At 42.4% G+C, this 14670-nt stretch overlaps 1 protein-coding gene across 24 annotated transcripts in view; it reads left to right on the forward strand.

The window, feature by feature from the left end:
* Positions 1-14670, forward strand: part of rims2a (regulating synaptic membrane exocytosis 2a) — a 152212-nt gene that overhangs the window by 52936 nt on the left and 84606 nt on the right. The gene's annotated exons all lie outside the window — the stretch shown is intronic.

Consider the following 14670-nt stretch of genomic DNA (forward strand, 5'->3'; position numbering starts at 1 on the left):
GGCGGTCTTGAAAGCAAGACACCTGCAATATTGAACTGCAGTTCTGTCTTCCGGCATTGTTGTTAAAGCATGCTAGTCTGGTTAAAGCTAAAATTTGAAGGTCCTTTGGGTATTAAGTGAACTGAAAGTACATCTGAATGATGGAGTTCTTCGACCAAAACCACGCCTCAAAAATGGACCATAGTTTCTTAATACTTCCCCATTAGAGCCAAAGCATTCCTTGCATTAACTCTTCTCTGTTCTGGATGCCCGTGTACACATTTACACTCTCTCCGCTTACCCTTCTTCATTCAGAGCGATTCAGCTGAGTGTGTGTTTTATCTTCTAGCCATACCCTGCCTTTTATTCCCACACTTTTAACATTAAAGCATTGTGGATGCAAAATCAGGCTGACTGAGGTGCTTCTCTGTAGCTGCTGGGAGTTGGATGACTGGCGGCTGAAGGAGCGCCTAATCAGTGGCAGTTTGGGCAGGAGAGAACATCACGCTTTCTTTTTATTATTTTTCTCATCTGGCCTCAAGTCAATGGTCACCTCTTTCTTTGTCATCTTTGTGAGCACTAAAGAGTGTTCTCTTGATGTGAGGCAGACTAAGGCTACACGTTCAATACTTCTTATGCACCCTCCTCCTGCTCCCTAATATCCCGTCACAGCTCGCCCACGGATCAGCCCACCCGCAGCCCCGTGGTGTCGTACCCGGGTGTCAGCGGCACTCAGCAGCTGTAATTAAGCTGGCCCTTTATTGGTTTTGTCCTCGCCGTGGGAGATGTGCGGAGGAAGAAGGGAGGCCCTGGTTTATTGCCTGGGCGTCTAAGAGAGGGGTTATTATGATTGCATGCTAGAGAGAGAGAGAAAAGAAGCAGATAGAGGGGAGAGAAAGTGGAGAGAGTTGGAGTGATCGAGAGAGACAGCAGCAGAGGCTGAATCGATATGCTCGACTCCTCTCCTCTCACCAAATCATATCTCAGCATCAAACCGCGAGTGAGAGAGGAAGAAAGACAGAGAGAGAGAGAGAGAGAGAGAGAGAGAGAGGGAGGGAGGGAGAGAGGGCACTGGTGGCTAGCGGTGGGCTGTGTGGCCAGATAAACATCAGGCTAATGTCCCCAGCCCCCGGGCCTGCTGCCTCTGCTGCTATTGCCACTGCCCAGAGAGGGAGGTGAAATTGCTTTTGCTGATGTTTGGTTACAGTTTGCCACAGCACAGTCCCGCAGGCAGGGGTACATGTGATCCCATCCACAGGGATGCACATTAGGTATAGGTTTGCCTGGCCAGGTCATTCTCAGCAGTGAAACAGGATGAGGAAGGAAAGTGCCACAGAGCAAGAAAGGAAAGACAGAGTACTTTTCAACAGAAACGCCAGCCTGTGAAGAGCGCTGACATCTGGGCTCTTTTCATGCTCACAGAGCGAGACTGATTCCCTGAAAGGCTGAATGGCTGCACGTGCGCATGCATTTTGCGTGTGTATGTGTGTGTGTTTGACCCCCAACCTTAACCTGTCACAAATGGCTGGGATACAGTAGGCACAGTGTCCTCTCTCTTCACTTGGCTCATTATAAGCCACTTCCAGTGCCGCTCTAGGTCCTTAACTTCCTCTCTTTCTGCCAACCGACGGACCAAAGAGAAGGCTGCTGAGTGGCGCACATGGGAGATTCAGCTCTTCTCTGTGTATCTGTGTGTGTGTGTCCTTATGCGTCTTTGTGAGCGTCTGTGTGGCTGCACTTGTATGCTCATATGTTTGAAGCCCAGTCCCTAGAAGGTCTTTTTCTCTCTCTCTCTCAAAGCTTTTTTCTGTACTCTCAAACAGATGCCTGATGTCATCTCGTTTTTTAAATATCCAAGGGAGAGAAGAGAAACCGCGTACGACATATGCATGGTGCTTTGCTTTCAGCCATACGCCTTGACATGTGATACCATTCGTCAGCATCGGCGACAGTTGAGTATCTAATAAAAGGGTTAAATCCGACCACCTTTGCTGTGACAGTTGACTGTTATTATGCGACATCAGTGCGCATGCGCATAGGTGTGTTACTCTGCAAATCCTCCCCCTGGCCTCAGTAGTCAGTAGAGTCATTAAGTGAAAGCTGTCTGCTCCAGCACAGCATTATCATTCTTGTTGTACATTTTGATTTATTGATTAAAGAGGCTTATAAAGTCAGACCTCTGGAAGGTCGGGAAGTAGGCTTTCTCAGCTAAATCCCTGTTATTTAGTGAAGGGGAGTGATAGGTTTGTCTAGCACAGACCTATTGCTGGAACGAGACAATTCTACTACAACAGCAAAAGCATTAGACACCAGGCTGAACTCTTTGTGTAATCTCGTGCACGAGGGAGATGCCTGAGACTGTTCCTGCCGCTCGAACCCCAGTCACTCTCAGTTAGCTCCCCCGTAGCACTGCTCTTTATTGTGGTTACATGAATATGCATAGTCTCATTAACATATGACGTCTTACACAGGCATACATGTGAAGAAAGAGTACCATGTGTGTGTGACCCTGTGAATGACTTCCCTAAATCTGCTGGCCTGGAAGTCCAGCAGTTCATCTAAGCAAAAGGCACTTATACCTAAACGGACATAGATGTGTTTACCATACCATAACACAGTAAGAGAAGGTACGACCTCTCTCATGACCTTAGGATATGTGTGCATGCTAGAACACTCTGGAAGGCACACAGAGTCTTTGCAGACTGCTAAGGATCAGAGCTCTATCATCATGCAATTGATTATATACCTCCAAGCATATATAAGTTTATATTTCTAAGCATAAATGACAATCCACCAATATAAACCTAACATTTCCACCCTGTTTGGCATTTATGCTAGAAATTTCCCAGTTATGAACCCCTTGTGTTTGACCGTTTCAGTGCAGGCATTTTTATACCCAACATCTATCAATCACCCCAAATTACTGTAGCAGTACACAGTTGATAAATGTGTTAGCAGTTATCCTATTTCTCATTGATCTCATACAATGGTAAACTGCATCCTACAAGTAAGCAAATGAATGTTAATAGTCAAACACAGGAATTAACATTTTCAAAATCATTCCAGCTTTGCGGCGTATTCCCCAGGTGTGTAAATCACACATCTCTCTGCAGAGTGGTTTGAGTTCTACAGAGATTCATAAATGTCTCTTCCAGTTATTTCCATCATTGTCCATATGACCAGAGTCCAAATGTATGCCGACATGGGTATACAAACATACCAGTTGGTTTTGTTTTTCATCAATGTGGCTTTCAGCTATCTTCAAAGCTGCAGGCCTCGTCAGCACTTCTGTTTTATGGCCTCTATCAACCCCCATCACCTCACTTCAGGCATTCTTCCTGTGGGGGATAGAGCCAACTGGTGGATTATCTGCACTTATGACTCCTCTATTGTCCTTTCATCTCTGCAGAAAACCTTTTTGGAAAGGGTATTGCATCCAGTTGTTTTACTGCTGTTATGCTCCCACCTGTTGAATCACGCAGTCTAGTAGAAGTGGTCGTGATGCAAATCACAACAATGACACAAAGGAAGACCCTTTTCAGAGTGTCAAAGTATGCACAGCACAGTGACACAGCGTTAGGTGGCATTCATAAGAATTTGCAGTCAGTCATTTCCCAGTCACTTGGCATCTATGCTGTTCACAGATTCACAATTCCATTGCTGAACTTCCTCTCTGCGCCGTCAATTAGAGCTTGGCACGCTCCCTTCATCCTTCTGCTTCCCCAGTTCCAACCCTGCTGAAGATTTAGGGTATAGCAAGTCTTACACTGTAGTTGTCTTCCTCAATGTCAACGTTGAATCTCTTTCACTCCTTCTGGATTTCACTGTTCAAAGTCTCCTCATGACGATCTCTAGGAAGCCCAGTGGCACAGCCCTCTGTGGGATGTCTGCTGTGCTGGAGGTGATCTCTGCTCCTCACTGATCCTCCTGAAGCCTCTCTCCTGGCCTCAGCTTCCATCTTGTGGACGATCTCCTCTGGCACTCCTTCTCATGGTACTTGCAATTTAAAAATTGACACTCCTACTTTGCCACATGGCCCTTGCCATGTGTCAGCTCCACACAAGTAGACATGCACAAGAAAATTGCACATTCTCTCTGAAAAATTCCCCAGGGCTTTCCCCCTTGGAGTAGCTCTACTCCAAACCTGTAACTCTGTGTAAAAACATTAGCCAGTGGTTAAATGTTAAGGTTGTTCAACTCCCAGCTCTACCCGGAGCCTGTATCCACACTATCATCATCACTGCCTGTCAGACAAAACCTGTAAGTTAAAACAAACTTCACATTTGCAAACAACTGTATCATAAGAGTAATAAAGTATTCAGCACCACAGAGACACTAAATCATTAAACCCACTACTTTTTGCCATAATTTGCCTCAAATCAAATTCAAATTCAAATTTTATTTGTCACGTACACAGTCATACACAGTACGATATGTAGTGAAATGCTTGGACAACTGCTCGTGACCTAAAGAAAACAAAAAAAGGAAAAGGCTATGAATAAGATGGGAAATAAATATGAAAAATTAAAAAGGGTAAATTTAACTAGGAAGGAATAAAATATAAATTAAGGTTAAAAATGAAATAACTGTACAACACAAATTAGAATGAAGGGTAAATCATGGATCATCCCAATTAATTCCACTTTGTAATCAGTGACTTTCCATAAGTTTGTCACTCCACTTATTTCATCTCTAATGAGCCCAATATTAAAAAATGTCCTATAATCACTGCACTTCTGCTTTAACATCACTTGTCTGTCTGTGCTGAATCCTTCACAAGCATTCTTAGAGAAAAACAAGCATTAGAAAAACATATGAAGCATCCTGGAGGTCAGGTCTGGATCAACAGATTCCAGAGGTGCTATAAAAAGGTAATAAGGTTAACCATCCGTAGCTGTGAAAAGGAGTGACACTGGTTTCAACACAGTATGTGTCTCACATTGTATACACATTCTCCCAGTAATATTCACATTTTCCCAACAACACAGTGTAATAGCATAAGCAACATATAGCCAGTAAACACAGTTTCTTTCACACATAAATCCACTAACCCAGAAAAATTACAGTCAAAGGTTAAATCAGTAGAGCTCACATAGTGTCATGTGACCCAAAGTTTCCTCCTCTGGTCTCCTCCTGCTGCTGCAACAAAAGAAACACACATCCATACACCCACCCCTTTGTCACATCTGGGTGGGGGTTAACCTTGCATAGTGGTGTTAAGTCAGTCAGTTCTTGTCAGCTTTTACCAGTCCAGTCAGTTCCCCATTAATAGAATCTCTTGTTGCATTAAGTTTCTAGTGCCAGCAATATAACGTCATTTCAAAAGGAAGAAAAATAATTTAGACTGGATTACCTTGGTGAATCCTTTTCAATTCAATTCAATTCAATTCAATTTCTTTATTGTCCCACAAGGGGAAATTAGTTTAGCAGCAGGATATAAATAAACAGAACAATACTATAAAATAATAATAACAATAATAGTGATAGAAAGTCCAAGGACAGTTATTTGCCGTTGAGGAGACAAGATGCAGTGGGGATAAAAGAGACCTGGAGTCTTTTAGTCTTCCTCACAGGTACTCTAAAACGGCGGTCGGGAGCAACAACTCAAACTCACTGTGAAGTGGATGGTTCAAACAATTAATAATAGAATGAGCCTTTCTAAGCACATTTCTATTGTAAATGGCCAAAAGTCCATCTTGCCAGTGCCCTGAAATTTTGCTAGCGGTTTTTACCAGAAGTCCCAACCGATTCTTATTCTTTACCGTCAGGTTACCAAACCAGGCAGCGATACAAAAAGACATCACAGATTCGATAAAACTTCTATAAAACAAAGACAACATCTCAGATGAGACATTAAAAGATCTCATTTTCCTTAAAAAGAACAGTGTTTGTTGAACTTTTTTAGTAGTGGCATCAGCATGAGATTCAAAACACAGTTTATGGTCAAGTACCACACCTAGATATTTATAACGCTCAACGATCCCAATATCGGCAGTTTTAATGATAGTAGGTGATGAGCTATAAGAGGACTTCCTAAAATCAATAATCTTGTCTTTAGTTTTTGACACATTAAGTGACAGGAAGGACTCATCACAGCAATTCACAAAATCATCTACAACCTGTCCATGGCTTGACTCGTCCCCCGCTAAAAGACTGACGATCACTGTGTCGTCAGCAAACTTCAGGATGTGTCTGTTCGTGAAATTGCTGCGACACTCATTTGTGTACAGAATGAACAGAAGGGGAGAGAGGCAGCAACCCTGGGGTGATCCAGTAGAGTAGAGGAGGAGAGCACATCAGAAAATACATGATTCACTTTTTTTCTAGACCAGGACTCGCTTCCTAATTGTCCCAAATAAGTTGCTTTCCCCAGAATCCATTTTAATGTGGAAAAGCTCACTTGCAACGGTTTTCCCAACTTGTCGTATAGCGCTTTTGTTCTAATCGTGCAGATCTGCTCAACGACAGAGATTATCAAACAAAGCTTTCAGTGCACCGTGAAAGTATCAAAATAAAAAGGCCCAGGTAAGTCATGACACATGCTCCTCATCTCAGGAGGGTAAATCATACCAAACCTAATTGGCAGGTTCAACTTTGTAACAAAAGAAAAATCATCAGCTAAATTAATCCCAATACATTCATCCATCAGCCACACACCACACAACATTATTATTACTATTGTCTTATTAGATATGAGTTTCCTCCCAGGTCTGTGTTTATCACTCCTTTGGGTCACAGACCCATTTTATTTAGCTTTCCTTTTTTTCCCATCATAAATCATGTGACATGTTGTCATGTATTTCACAAAACAAGTTTGTTCTTATGTATTCAGATGTGTGAATCTGGGTGGAGGATTCACCCATCAGAAACAAGAAACTCAGTCTTTTAGAGTCTCCACTCTGGCAGACTCTAACATATCCTATTCACTTCTGTTATAATTCAGTCACCTTTCCCTGATCTACTAATAATCAACTAATTTGCATAACAACTCATAACCCACTAAGTTGACAGGACAACAGAAATGCATGTTCAAAATATTATCACAAAAGAGAATTTCCTTCATACAGTAAATTACTTGTGCTGCACCAATTAAGCAGAAAGCGTCTCACAATTTACTATATTAACAACAACTACTGGGTTGGCTGTAGCTCAGGTGGCAGAGCAGGTCAGCCACTAACCAGAAGGTTGGTGGTTCGATCCCAGGCTGCCTCCTGGCTGCATGCCAAATATCCTTGGGCAAGATACTAACACCATGTTTGCCTACTGGTGGTGGTCAGAGGGCCCGGTGGTGCCAGTGTCCAGCAGCCTCGCCTCTGTTAGTGCGCCCCAGGGCAGCTGTGGCTACAATGTAGCTTGCCATCGCCAGTGTGTGAATGACTGAATGTAGTGTAAAGCGCTTTGGGGTCCTTAGGGACTGAGTAAAGCGCTATACAAATGCAGGCCATTTACCATTTAAATTTGTTGTCTGATCACTGGTTGGTTGTACCAGAATCTTCTTTTCTTCCTTAAACTGTTGTCCTGCAACCTGGAGGGTTAGTTATCAGCAGCATTTGATAACAAAACTTGTCTGTTACGTTTTCCCCCGCTATGATTGAATCATTTTTCCTAAGATACTATTAGTCCTCTGGTCTATGTATTACTTTTCATCTCACTAAGTGACTTGGACAAGATGATAAACAGAAGCACATGCTCAAGATGCCGTCTAATCTTCTTGAGCTCTATTGTATTTGTAAATGTTAGTATGGTTAATGCATTTTCTGTTTGTATGTGTGATTTTGTATACGTTTCTCTTTGCAGTGTTTCAGACTCCTTCTCAATTTTCCCACTCAAAGCAGTCCGTTTTCTTTTTCCCAGGTTTGCTAACCCAAATTTGATTTTCCACATTAAATTTCGAAACCCAGTTTCGGGACACAAACCCAGTCACGCGGTTATAGAGTCGCTCTCTTTCAACTTACTTGGTATTGCTTTTGCGTGCAGTATCAGTCTTGGATTCCGTCAATCTTCATCCATCGAGGGAAAAATGGACGCTCTCCCACCGGCCTGGTGATGAATTTTACGTCACAGGTCCTTTAACAGCCGCTTCTATGAGTCCCGACTGGCGTAAGACTCCGGCTTGGCGCTTTTCCCCTCGGTGAATGTTTGATTGCAGAATCCGGCTTCGAAGGACCAACTAAAGATAGGTTTGTCTAGCACAGACCTATTGGCCTGGAAGTCCAGCAGTTCATCTAAACAAAAGGCACTTATACCTAAACGGACATAGATGTGTTTACCATATCATAACACAGTAAGAGAAGGTACGACCTCTCTCATGACCTTAGGATATGTGTGCATGCCAGAACACTCTGGAAGGCACACAGAGTCTTTGCAGACTGCTAAGGATCAGAGCTCTATCATCATGCAATCGATTATATACCTCCAAGCATATATAAGTTTATATTTCTAAGCATAAATGACAATCCACCAATATAAACCTAACAGGGAGTGAATCAAAAACATTTCAAACTCTACTGTTACTGAGAAGCTAAAACGCTTAGGTGCATGATTGACCAGTTAGCATAGCCACATGCTTCGTTTCATGAACAGGAAACTGACTGCTTTACATGTAATCCTGTTACCGTGCTTCAATTCCGATTCTTTTTCCATGCTCCCATTTATTCAATTACCCCCCAAAATCCCCCCCCCCCCCCCCCAAAAAAACCACACACACACACACTTGAAGAAAGCGTGTGATAAAGCAATAATGAAATGGCTTAATCTAAACATCTGCGTCTCTCCAGTCCATTGCTATCATCATCCGTCTCATCCCCGGCCCCATACTCAAATCCTCTTTTGCAACACTGATGGTATTTCACAAGCTCAAAGAGATTAATTATTTCCATATTTTGCAAACACTGCACCGTGTGCGCCGCTCCCCACGTCTCCCTGCACGTGTACAATTAGCTCAGTTCATTTGTGTTGCAAATGAGCCGGCCCTGACGGTGCTCAGTGGCCTCCCCTGGTTTCTCCTGCCACGCGGCACAGAGGAGAACCCAGCCGAGGAGTGATCAAAAGCCTCCTTCTCTGGCAGGCAGATGCTGAGTAAACACCGAGAGAAGAAGAAGGAGCTCTGATAACCGTCTCTTCCCGCTTGCGCTTCTCGCCTTCATTATTTTTTGGAGTCTGCTGGCTGGCATTAATGAAACCCCATGTAATATTCATTTAATTCCCAATGTTTACTAGTTCATTAGGTTTAGGATAGTAGTTGATCTGATCTCCAGGGGTGGCTGGGATGAGGAAAGAAGCTGACTTTGAAGATTTTTCTTTGCACCAGCCGGGCTTCCTTACATTTATTCAAGGAGCCATTCACAGTCCTCCCCTTGATTTACCAAATTGTATAGCATTTCTCTTCACCACACTTATGCTCTTATGTTTTTTTAGAAGTAAAGGTGAGACTTAAAGGCTGGATTTTTGTGTCAATAGATGAACACAGATCTGCTCCTTTGAATGCCAGTAAATCTAGAAACCTAATGGATAAAACGGTGGCTAAATGTGATTTGGCTCATTAAAGACACTTAGAAAATAAGTTAAAGTTGAGGATCTCGTCACAGATTAGACGTTTTCTCAGAACGGATACCCTCTGGCCAGTTTAGCTCTCCGGCTAACGGCATGTGTTACAGACGCTGTCCTGTGCAATTACAATTAACCCACGCAACTCTTTGGTCTGGGTGCTCGCTCTGCAAAGGTCTGGCTGTGGGTTCATCGATTGAGACGGCTTGTCAATGCCATTGAGTGCAGGCGAAAAGGTCTTTCTGCTGAGCTCACAGCAAGCTTTTTGATCAGACCAATGGGAGAGGCAGAACTTCTTCACAAAGCTTTTTTTCCCTTTTCTTTTTTTAATGGTGAAAACTCCGGAACTCCAGCTGTGTTGGAAAAAGTCAGCTTTATTTTTGTATCCGAGTGGGCATTTAGTCGGTTTTCAATTCCGTCTCCTGTGGCAATGGTTGTTAAAAAAGTTGTTACTTAGCTTACCTGGCTGTCACTAATCTCCTGGTATCTGCATGTGTCTCGTGTTATGAGAACAATTACATTCATTCCGGGAAATGAAGCAGCAGTGTACCACTAATGAACGCATGTGAACGTTTAATTAAATAGTGAAAAATTTTCCTATCTGAAATTACGTAATGTATTAAAACTAATTAAAATCTGTTTTTTTTATAGAAAAATATCTTCCTCGTCTGTTTTCCTTGTTTGCTTTCGCAGCATTTCCACCTTTGAATGGGTTTTTGTGATCGTGTGTGTGTGACAGCTGTCAGACAAGAAAAAAAAATATTTTAGGGAGGAGGTCGGGAAGCAACTTCACCACATTATGCACAACTTACAGACAGCCTCCAGGCAAGCCTTCCAGCAGCCGGCGTGTTTGAGCCTGGAAATGGAAGAGATGGGTGGGAACAGCAATTTTTTTTTTTCATTTTAAAACTATGTTGAAATGGAGCATTTTCACTGAGGAGAAGTGTTTCAAAATGCTTTGCAAACTGATCCACGATCAGCATTGAGAATAAGGTTGTGTAATGTGGTAGCTCAAGTAAAAACTTTGGTACACGTCTCCCATTATTTTGGCCATCTGCACTCCTGTAGCTCTGTATGCCTCGCCCTTGGCACATTGTAGCCCAAACCCTGAGGTGCAGCATGTCTAAGCATGCTGTCTCAAATAAAAGTCTTATACTCTCTGCTGCTGTGTTTAGTTTAATTTTATTACAACAAAATCCTTTTTTTGAAATGAAACCAATTACAGATGGACCGTTTAAAATGTATTCACTTTGCGTATGTAGGGTCTCACTCTAGATAGGCTCTTGGATGCAAAGTCTTTGTGTTACGATCTCAGTCAGCTTGCAGTCCGTTTCATTTTCTAAGCTGGACAACCAGTGAACAACACTGCCAGTAGCACACAGGTTGATTTGATTATGCCCGAGGCCCTGCCACAGAGATGCATCGGGGTAACTCAGTTGCAGTGGCTTCCCTTCCCTGTGGATGTAATTGGAGAGCACTTATGCCGCCTTTCCATGGCAGTCTGTTCCCATTCAGGCCTCAGTTTGTGATAAACCACCTCCAAGCTGCAAGTGTGTAGGAGGTAAAAGAGAATTAAGAAAGAAATACAGTGAGTGCTCTCATATATTATAAGATTTAAACTTCAACATGTCCTCATTTCTTGTTAGAAAAAAGTTGTCTTCCTGTTACTCAAACATACACAGACACACACACAGTTTTCTAGTAATAGTCTAAACATTACAGTGTGCAGGTAGCTTTTGTTGTTGCTATTTGAAAAACTCCAGCTAAGGTCAGGCAGTGTGGAGGTTTAGCTTCAGTGGTGTGTAGGACGTTTGCCCACAGCGCTCTAAAATCAACTTTCTTTTGTCTCAGCCAAACTAGTTATGTAGAGTCACCTGCAGTTTCAGCATTCAGTATTACGGTCAGCAATGGCTGGTTAATATTAGGGGGCTTGGAGTGCCCCCACCTTTCAATTATCCAGAAAAAAAGTCTACTTAAAGGAAACCTGTAATGCTCATCCTTAATTTCTGTCATATACTGTATATAATAGTACATTGTTGGGTGCTCAAATTAAACCTGGCCAGTATTTGAAGTAATAAGGTGCCTGCATGAAATCAGTGATAGTGGATATCACTTATGTGGTCATCTCATAGCTCCGTCCCCACCCACCGGCCAATCAAATAGTTTGTTTGCTAGGGATAGCCAGTCAGAATAGAGCTGGTTTAAAGGAATGGAGAAGGGATTAAACAGCTTGTTTTACATAGTGGATAAAGGCTGAACTGAACTGCTAGAAATGAGCTCAGTGAGTACCATTAAACATGAAATAGGTATATATTACCAAAAAAAGTGTTTAGTCGTGCATTCCTTACAAAGACTATTCGCATTTACTTGGTTCATTTCTCTGTAAATATAGTTCCTGTATTATAAGACGGCCTCCAGCCAAACATGTGTATGGAGTTCTTTGCCAAGCAGGTGACCTGAAGCTACTCTCTGACTGGTTGCTTCAGATTTTCCACTGAGTAAAGCTTTTACTACCTCCCACCTTTTTGCTATTATTTAAACAAACACATTAATAAATGATTAATTGAATAAATAAATGATACTTTGTGTGATAGGCAATGCTGTCTCTCACGGCAGAAGAGGCCAGTTCAAGTGGAACTGCTGAGTATCACATCGGAGCCACTATCACCATGAAAGAACATTTGTTTTAAGTGCACCAAATAAATATTGCTTTTCATACATATACAGTGACTCACACTAGCGATTGAGCCTAATGCTTTTAACACACTAATGAGAGAAGCGAAGCAGCGGTGCTTTAGAAGACGATGCTGGTGTTGCTGCAGCATTGCTGATGCAGTTGCCATTGTGTGCTTGTTTGTTAAATATGAAGTGTATGAATGAGTAATGGACGGGCTCACCGTGTTAATTATTATCAAAATGTTATGTTGTTGGGAGACGTGAGCTAAGGTTACAAAAAAACAACCTGATGATGACCTCAGCAGCTAGCTTGTGCGTTTATAGTTAGCGGCACTATGATTTTTAAGGGCTGTAACCTGTCAAAAAAGATAAGTAGAGCAAGCATGACTCTGATTAGATGGAATTTAAGAATGTCAAATGACTCCACAGGCTTCCTGTTGAAATATCAGAGTGGTGCCTGTAATACAAGATGATGGACTCATTTTCTGCCTACATTTGTTACATGAGGCAGAGTGTAATGTTGAACAATGGAGACACAACCTTGAACCTAACATAAAGAGCTATTTAGCTTTGGACTCATCACCATTTATCATCAGTAATCAAAGAAATGCCTGCTCACCTGTGAACAGAGTTAATGCCCCTTCCTGACTTGACCACACTTTGTACAAATCCAGTGCACACACCCCCTCCACACTGCTTAGTCTTGCTCTGTATTTGTTACAGGGATGGCTTGGCTGTCTGCCGCGTCGTGCTGTGCTGCTGCAGTCTTATCTGGTGACTATAATAGACTGAGAAGCATTGGTAGAAAAAAAGAGAGATGAGTGTGGGTGGGGGCGTATACGTGTGTGTGTAGGTTGGGGGTAATGGAAGGAAAGACGTGAGGAGTCCAGACCAGCCTGGACTGCTGCCGGTTTCCCAAGAGGGTCATTGGTCCGTCCAGCCCCAGAGATGTTATTTTGGGCTACAAGGATTATTAAAGCATCCTCTGACTCACCCCTTAGCTTTTTTCATTACCTCCTCACTTTCTGTGCAGCCAGACAGCCGTGCAGCGTCACTGCCTTTGATTTCGAATGCAGCCCGCTCACTGGAATGAAAAATGCATACTTAGCAGAACTGAGAAGAAATGTGTGCGTGTGTGTGTGTGTGTGTGTGTGTGTGCAATTACGAGTGTGTCAAAGAGAACGAGATGGGGGAGAAAGTGGCTCTTAAAATGTTTTTTTTTTTCCCATTGCAGAAATACAACCCAGCGTTTTGTTACAGTATAAATTGCTGGGTTACGATATACAAAGACAAATCTCGATACGTCCCCTACACAGAGCACTTTGTGAAAATGCCTAAGCCCTGGCCATACACTGTTTGTAAAAGATAGATGTAGACATTGTTAGGTACGGTAACTGGTTTGAAAAATCAAGTTTTGCATTTTAAATATGTGAAGAATAGACTTGGGACACTGCAGGCTTGTATGATGGTCACTAAACCCTCTTGATGTTGTGTTCAGTAGGACTTCAGGCTAGGGACTGATGCTGTAAACCTGTTAGGACAGTGTTTGTGACTCGAGTGACAAGTAGGATCATGTTACCAGAGGAGTTGCCCCCTGTTGACTATTAGAAAGAATGCAGGTTGAAAGCAGTTAGCTTCAGATGTCAGACCATGTGGGTATGTCCATCATTTTTATACAGTCTGTTTCAGCAAACAGTACAGTGATGTAACAACATACGCAGGCTATGTCAGTACGCTGTGACATTAGTAATGGATGCAGTCAGTTGTGCAACAGACTTGAAACTTTCAACCAGACAGAGTGTGAAATACTATTTTTTTCAGGTACATGACTCTACTGAGTCCTAAAAGAAAAGAGTTTTTTTCTAACTTTGAAGATTTTGATGTTGAATTTTAAGGACTTGCTGTGTCATGCTAAACAATGCAGAATATGGTGAGAAAAACACAAAAACAAGAAAGCCATTGAGGAACAGAAATTCACCTTTTGAGTTCTGATGCAATTCCCCTAATGATTTTAAAGTGCTATCTAAAAAAGCTTTTGGTGGGAAGCAAACTCTAGTGGCTATTATATACATATATACCCACAAACAACATGGATAGGTGTGTTTTTCTCAACTATCCCAGTAAGTCATGATAGGCCAGACATTATTTGCGTGTTTTCAAATGCACTGACAGCTCTGAAGATCCCAGCTTAAATGGGCCCACAAACAAGTAAAGTACCATTTTTTTCTTCAAACCAAAAAGCCACTTTTTATTTCCCAGATGGTGTCAAACAGGCAGTTATGTGTTTCCTTTAGAGGGGGTGGATAGGATTATGATGCCCTTCATGTGGTGATGTAGCAGTATGGCATGGTCACAGATCAACACCAATCACATGCATTTTTTTGTAGGTTCAAGCACTTGGCAGAAATAAAGCATAATTACCGACTGGTGTTGGGGTGTTGATTGCCTCCAGGCTCTCCAGAGCCCCCC

This window comes from Haplochromis burtoni, unplaced genomic scaffold (genome assembly GCF_018398535.1).
Source record: "Haplochromis burtoni strain Fernald_Lab_line unplaced genomic scaffold, NCSU_Asbu1 Contig_76, whole genome shotgun sequence".
In the NCBI taxonomy this organism is placed as follows: domain Eukaryota; kingdom Metazoa; phylum Chordata; class Actinopteri; order Cichliformes; family Cichlidae; genus Haplochromis; species Haplochromis burtoni.